This window comes from Hippocampus bargibanti, linkage group LG06, assembly GCF_051943395.1.
Source record: "Hippocampus bargibanti isolate YZ-2025 linkage group LG06, ASM5194339v1, whole genome shotgun sequence".
Lineage (NCBI taxonomy): Eukaryota > Metazoa > Chordata > Actinopteri > Syngnathiformes > Syngnathidae > Hippocampus > Hippocampus bargibanti.
In genome coordinates this window covers 8,875,844-8,884,444 of record NC_142739.1, presented here as the reverse complement: position 1 = coordinate 8,884,444, position 8,601 = coordinate 8,875,844, and positions in this window count along the sequence as shown.

Here is an 8,601-nt window from a genome sequence, read left to right as displayed (position 1 = left end):
GCTGAACCATACACGGGTCACGAGGCGTACTGAAACCGATCCCAGCTGTCTTCAGGGAGTAGGCGGGGTACACCCTGAACTGGTTGCCAACCAATCGCAGGGGACAAACACACAAAGAACCATTTACGTTCACAAAATAACACCTAGGGGCAATTTATAGCATTCCATTCACCTGCCACACATGTTTTTGGAATGTGGAGCACCCGGAGAAAACCCACACAGGCACAACGAGAACATGCAAATTCCTCACAGAAAGGCGGTAACCATAATCAAACCCTGCAACTCTGCACTCTGAGGTTGGCGCGCTATCCAGTCAACCAACAGTTCGCCCTCCTTTCTTTTAATGATTTCCAATTAAATCCTAATCATTTATGAACCAGAGTAGTAAAAAAATTAGACAACATTAAATTATCAAATGATAAGAATAAAACATTTTTTTTACGTTTTTTTAGCCTATATGTATACTGGGTTGTAATTGCTAATGCATCTCAAGCTGTATCCAGCAGCGACTCGCATTTCAACTTTGCCACAGCCTCTTACTAGTATTTTAATGCTCCCTATTTACGAATACACGAGTTCCATTTTGAGCAGTTGTCCTTGCGCCACGTTCAAAGGTTACCATTGATGGTATTTTGTGAGATTCAGAACGTGCGTGTTCGCAGTTTCCTATAATGACTTTATTTGGCCTATCTAGTTAATACAATATGATGATTATATAAATGTGGCTGTGTCAACAAATATGCAGATGGTGATGACCTTTATCTCATTATGGTGCGTATGAATCATTTTTACAATCCTTTGGTACCAAAGTTTGATTGTAAATAGACAATGGCCTCATGTGTTTCTCTTCCAAATATACAAACAGAACAAGGAAGTATGTTCCTCTCAAAAACACCAGCTTCACATCCTCTTTAAAACGGAAGGTTAAACGCACTTCAAATGATGACTCATGTCTCTTTTTTTCACTTCACGGCAGCAAACAGGCTACAGGTTTTTTCTTCTCCAGTTCCGGTACATTCCTTTACTCGACGGACATGTCTCTGTAGTGGATCGTAATCTTTCCATTGGCGGAGATTGTGCGCATTGCTCACATATCCTTTGCTATTGTTTTATCGGAATGAAAGCAAACAAAAACATTACAGTTGGATGAGTATGTGACAATAAACCACCAACCGGGTCCAGGTGCTTTTGCGACATCATTTCCTGCGCTTGTTTCTTTCAAATGTGTGAACTGTGTGACCTGTGAATAAACTAGTTTATTTTTGGCCCTCCTTTTTTGCAGTTTCTCTTCCCGACTCACCTCGCAAGTCTCAACTAGCTCGCTGGCTATTGCTATACACTTGTTAGTCGAGATATAATTTATTCGGCATCTGCCACTATAAATGAACACAAGTGCAGTCCATCCCAACACGTGCTGCGGGAATGATCCGGCTATGTTTGGGATGTAATCCCGCAAACAGATGGACAGAAACACCATGTAGCAAACAAGACCAAAACATGCTTACAGAATTTGGTTTAACCTTAAATCTCATTCTTCAATGTTTTGATGTTGTTGTCATTTTCTCTGGGAAACGTGTTTTTTTTCCGGAAGTGGAGGAAAGCAATTCCTATGTGCGCCATTCTTGTTCTGCACGTTTGTACTGTTATGATACTACTTTAGCTTGGTATAGAAATATTAGCCTGTAATGAATGTGGATCATACGTGATCCTTCACCTTTTGTGTAGCTACAAAACACAACGAGCTCACGCTCCTGCGGATTACTGCATACACTCACAAAGGCTGTTCCAAAGTTGAAAAAAAAATAGTGTCGCAATAGTGCCTCAGATAGAGTCTCATAATTATTTTCATAAACAAGAGACAAAAGCTCAGGTATGACTAGCATTCACGAAAGTTTGAACGATGCTGAGATACAGTGGCTCGTGAAGCCCAAAAAGACACAATGTTTGGTGCAGCTTGGCAGTATTCAGACCCGTAGTGAGTGGCACCATATCAGTTTGGGTGGTTTGTCTTGTTGTTTGAATCGTACTTGTCACTGTTGGGCCAGCCTGCAGCTGCACAGGTGTTGGTCGTTTTTAATCATTGGCAGTTAAAAGGACTTTCGGCACGACCATTCGAATGTTTGGTCATTGTTTGTTTCACCCTGTCAGGTTTGTTTCATCTTGTCATGTTTTGCTCATGGTTTTGTTTGCTACTTTGGACCTTTTTTGGTGACCTTATTGTTTCATTTTTTTTCCGGCTAACTTTATTTAATACAATTTGTCAAATAAATCAAGCTCCTCCCTCCTGCCTGCTTTTTCGGGGTCCGCCAAAACCACCTCCTTGTTTCACCCTAACAGTAGTAGGGATTATTGTGTATCCAAACCCGCATATAAAATAGGGATCAGCATGGGAAAACCGGTTTACAGCAGAGCAGACCAAACAGTGCAAGTGGGAATACGCCCTAAAAATAAATAAAAATGACATTAAATTCAATTTAAAAAAAAAATCCCCGATTAATGATCTCCCGCTTTTCTTACAGCCAACAATGAGGTGCGTTGAAGACACCATGCTAGCTATAATAAGACGTAAACAACACATTTCCTGAGCCAGGCAAAAACTTGTTTCGACGAGTGAAAAGTAAGGTGCATTTTCTGGGTGTAGTCACAACCAGGTAGAAAACTGCATTGCACAATCTCTGATGGAAATGAAGACGGTCAAGTCTTCATATTGTAGGAGCTGAAGTGACTTATACCGAACTCCAAAGTAGGTCACTAGACAGTTTTACCAACAGCCCCCAAAAACTGAAATGATGAAAAAAAGTTCAGTGCTAAATATTTACTGTATACGTACATGAATTTGGAAATAAATCGTGAAGTGAGTTCCAATTTTTTTTTTCGGAGGCAGGTCAAGTCTATTCACGTTGCTAACAAGCGACTACACACACACAAAATGAATTCGACATATTTTGAATAGCCTTTGTTGGCATGTGTCACCTAAAAAAATGACTTGCCACATGACGCAAATAATACAGAAGGTTTGCGTTGTTACTTTTGTGACGTTATCACATACCGCAAAACCAATCGACGCCGTGCCCCAAATATTTGCTGGATGTTTCTTCTCTTTAAAACAAAAGTTCTCTTGCGCCATCACACACTTTGACAAAGTCAACAAATTACGTTCATTTCAACTTTGACGTGTATCTTGCACCCCAAAGCTGAGCATGTCCCATTTTTAGGTTGTAAACGAGTTCCCCAGTCAGAATCGCAAAATCGTGAGTCCTGAGGACCATGTGAGTGCCCAGGAGCCTTGTTTTGAAACGGCTCCTCTGTGATAGGAAATTGTGATTTTCTAGGAATGTGGTAGAAAAATCATTTGAAAATGTGAACATTAGCAGTTCTTCATTAAAAAATGTTCATATTGTTCTGACTCCTCAAAATTGTGAGAAAGTCAATCGAGTTTGTACAGAAGTCCATATCAAGTGGTGGCTCTTCATATTACAGTAATCAGAACAGTACAGAAAGCAACCAAGATGGAGCTCTCACACACTCACTTATAAAAAAGGTTGGTGGGACCAGCTATGGTCACGAGATGTGGGTCATGACCGAAAGAACGAGATCCCGGTTACAAGCAGCCGAAATGAGCTTTCTCTGTAGGGTGTCCGGGCTCTCCTTTAGAGATAAGGTGAGACGATCGGTCATCTGGGAGGGGCTCAGAGTCGAGCCGCTTCTCCTCAAAATTGAGAGGAGCCAGATGAGGTGGTTCAGGAAATCTGATTTGGATGCCGCCTGGACGCCTCCCTGGGGGGGGGGTGTTCCGGGCATGCCCCACGGGGAGAAGACACCGGGGACAACCCACGACACACTGGAGAGACTATGTCACCCAGCTTACCTGGGAACGCCTCGGGATCCGCCAGGAAGAGCCTGAAGAAGTGGCTGGGGAGAGGGAAGTCTGGGCTTCCCTACTGAAGTTGCTGCCACCACGACCCGATCAGAAGATGGATGGATGGGACCGGCTGTTCACTTTGACACGTGGTCAATACGCAATGTTTTGTGCATGAGTGCGCGTAGTAAAACGCTTTGCGTGCTACAGATTATCTTTACTTAGTCTTTCGACATTCACAATTTATTTTTTGCTGTTAAACTACCCTTTCATTTGACATTGATTTTACTATACCAATAACATTGTTAATTATTAGTCAAAAAATACTTTTGGGCAAATATCCCCCTCCTGAACACTCACAAAAACGCCAAGCTAGCTCATTTGCAGTTGATTAACTAACAACTGCCTATGTAAAACTTTCACTTTAAGTGTAGTACACAAATATATTCTTTAGTTCCTGGTTCCTAAAACTCTTAGTTATCTTTCTACCTGTTGAACACTGTTGTTGTGTCAACACTTCCAGTCAGTCCAAAAAGTAAAATTGGCTTTGACTTCTTCACTTCCTCATGCGCGTAATAGTTGAGTTGCGATAGTGGCTTTACTAAAAACGTGATCAGGCCGCTTTGACTATAATTGTCTTCAGGCGGTTGCTGGCAACGCTTTTAATTTCCAACATGTTTTGTTACCACTCCCAACTGCGCCTTCACGACCACTGCCACTCTCCAAGCCTCCACCACCATTGTCTGATTTGCCACTTGCCAAAGAGCCACACAGGAAGTCAGAGTAAAGAGAACCTCTGATTGGCTCATTAGGTCACGTGTTGGCAACTGTAGTAGCTCCTTATATGGTGAGGAGGGCTCTCATTGACTGGAGCATCAGGTTTAGCTGTGGTGTTTCTCAGAAAGCACAACCGAACACCATGTACTCCCTAAGGCCACGCGCACACACACACACACACACACACACACACACACACACTCCTATTGTCAGCAGATACATGCTAGTTGCCACGCTGACAATCCACTCCGACCATGCATTCAACAAATACGCGATGCGGACCATTCATTTATAAAGTTTCAAGTGAAGACAAGGACACATTTACTTCCTCATCTTGATGTTTGACACAATTATCCTGTTGGAGAAGCTCCTTCATTTGGTTTGGATTCGATTTACCTTTATTAGTCTCACAGTGGAGAGTTTTACATTTCACAGCAGCAAAGTTATAAAAAGAAGATCAAAGGAATGAAAAAAGTAGAAAAACAAAATACATGAGCTGCTGGAAAAGCAGCCACTCTCGCGGTGCCATATTGAAGTCAAAAGAACAAAAAATATTTGTCCTCAGAGTAGCTTTTAACATTATGGTTTTACTCCCTGGTGCTTTCTACTATCTTTGTGCCTGCTTTATTTCTTCTATATGATAGCTGGTCATTTTTAAGCGCGTTGTCACAGCTTCAGGTGTTGTTAAAGTGCTGTATAAATCAATATAGATTGTATTGTATTATATATTAACACATTAATATGACATGTTTCATGGGTTGCGTTCAAACAACTGATGACGCCTAATAAGATTTTTCGATTTTGCATGAGGACATTATTTATTCCAAATTAAATTTGGGTCTTTTCATATATTCTTGCAGCTGATGCAAAAACATCAAAACATAACCATTAAAGGACAACCGACGTCACTTTTTTGTTTCCTAACTGACATCAGAAAAACGTTTTATTGCATCTAAAATACCCAAAACAGGCAGTATGATATTTTTATTAAAATGCAAAACACCAATAAAAATGACTTAAAGTGTCCAAAATCTGCAAAAAATGGAACTGCGAATTAGGCATTTTCAGAAAGTCCCGCCCCAGTTCGTGACGTCACGGCAAGACGTCTTGCATTGCTGGAGAATCAAAACAATGGCTTCAGATTCTGAGAATATGCTTTCTTGTTACACATCCAGTTATGAATATGATTCAAAAAGTTCTGAAGAGGAAAGCATACATGTTTGCAATCGATTAAAGAAGTCCTTCCGGGTCATTTTGAGGCATCTGGACTGCAATGTAGCGTCCCAGAAAAGAGGCAGAAAATGGCGACCAAGCTCCCAGTGAGGAATTAATCAGCCCGTTTCCAGAGGCTGATAAATTCCTTATATGGAGTTTGGTCGCCCTCTTCTGTCTCTTTTTGGTGCAACATGACGTTTTCAGACCAAACAAGCACAGCAAAATGCATTGACGTGATGGAAGGACTGCTACAATGTGTCCTTTTTTTCGGTCAGGGGCGTTCCTTCAGTGACGTTAGGTACGGACTCGTCACCAACTCAAAAACAAGACTTCCGGAATATTCACCGCGAGTCTTAAAACGTAAAATATAGCTATATGCGGTGGAATCTTTGTAAAATACGCTCAGGATAAGTTATTTGAAGCCATTTTACAAATTATGGACACAACTTGTCCGGAGACGTCGGTTGTCCTTTAAAGTTAAGAAAATGCATTAAAGAAATTCATGATAAATACACGATTCCATATGATGTCCTCCAAAAAACACCTGCTCTACTGACCATTTGGTCTGTTTTGTTCTAATCAGGATGTTATTATCAAAACAACATTTGAGTTACAGGCACCCCCCTACTTACGAACATTCAAGCTGTGTCTGAAATAACGTCTGCCTGTACGCCCGGGTGGCCGACAACTTTTTCAAGAAAAAAAAAGGAAAAAAAATATTATTATTATTATTTTCAAATCAAACGTTTGCTTTTTTCCGATTTCGAAATCTTCATTCGGTTTGGAAATTTCAGAATTTCGGTTCGTTTGGCAATTTGCATACTCTGCAGCCAATCAGAAGCCTGCATCAAATAACTTTGTGCTTCTGGGTGCATTTGCATATCCTTTTCCAAAGTAGACGCACTGAGAACAGAAGAAAAATGGATAAGTGGTTCGGAATCAAGCCAAAAAACCTCAGCCCGAGAAGAAAGATTCAAAAGAGGCTAACAAAATTTATGACGCTACAAAACGTAAACGTACATTAAAAGCATTGTGGAAAGAGGAGTTCACGTGGCTTGTAGCAGACGACGCAACACAAACATTGCATTGTGCAACATGCCAAACAGTGTATGGACAGACGACAACTGGTGCAAAATAATCAGCAAGGGATATTTACGCTAAATTAAGCAAGGGAGCATTTGTGGTAGCTACATCAATTACTTAATTTTAAAGTGTTGTTCTGTTATACATTCTGATTATCAATCCGTAATACTTTGCAACAATGTTGTTTTGGGTTTTTAATAAGACGATTAGTCGTCTTATTGAGTTTCAAGTTGTGAAAAATGGGGCAGCCAACTTTACAGCTCGGCAGGCAACTTTTCAGAGTTGTCTGCCATGTTGTCTGGTAACTTTTTGTCATGAGTTTCAGACACCTGTTCGAGTTACAAACAATGTTACAAACAATGTCATAACATATGTAGTATTCTCTCCAAAAATACATGTACGTATCTTTATAGAGCATATATTTTATTAAATGTTTATTTTTCACGACAAACCTATACAGGTTACTTATACTAGCCTTAAACATACTTATATAAACCTTAAACCTACTTATATAAGCCTTAAACATACATTCCATGCAAAATATAACACTGAAGCAACTTACGAACGAATTCACCTTACAAACAACCGCTCGTAACGTATCTCATTCGTAAGTTAGGTCGCGCCTCTAATAGATTGTTGCTCGTGAAAAAAAGAGTGCGTGTTGAATATGAAAGGGTACCATATTTTCCCGTGTGTAAGGAGCATCAGAGTATAAGGCACACCCCCATGTATTTCCAAACTTTTTCCATATATAAAGCGCAACGGACTACAAGGCGCACCTTCAATGAATGAAAAAAGTTTTCCAGATATAAGGCACACCACATTATAAGGTGCTACGGTAGAGGCTGGGGTTACTCACTACTTCTACAGGGGGGAAAGTAGTTGCGAGACCTGTTGTGGCTCAATATTATTTCACAAATTAGGCGCAGGGTCATATTTTGAAGAAAATGAAGCCTGTTGGGTGCACCGTATACACTGGAAAATACAGCAAATTTCTGACCGCAATAACCAAAACAGAGATTTAAGAACAAATAGAAGCTTTATGGAATTATTTCTTTAATCGATGTCATAGTCGACTAATTAGAAAATACCATTTCACAGTGCCGAAGTTCAGGCTTCGATTCTGGTCTCCCGCCTTTGTGTATGGAGTGTGCATGTTCTCCCCGAGCCTTTGGATACTCTGATTCAAACAATCGGAATTGTTCTTGTGGTGCTTTGGAGCAAGTTGATGAGTGAGCGGATCAGGTGTGTTGCAGCCCAGAAACCTGGAAACCAGGCAGGACGGCGGCGGGGGGAGATCCCTGGTCTTTGCGATTTGCTGCCACTCAATTCATGGTATACTCCATGGATTTTCCAATGTTAGGTTATAATGCACGTTAAAAAGGGACAGAATGTTCAAATCATTCAGTAACAAACACAGAAGGTGTTTGTGACTGCCCAGTGCATACCAAGCCACTTTTAGAAAACTGCAGTTGTTTGTGTGCATTTAAACTTCAGCCTGCAATGACTGCAACATATATCAGACACATTTTGATGACGAAATTTTAATTGCAGCATCACTGTGCCATCATACTGGTCGTGTGGATTCCACTCGTTCGTCTGTCTCGTTGACAAAAAATCTCTCTCACACACGCACACACACACACACGCGCGCACGCAAGCGCGCA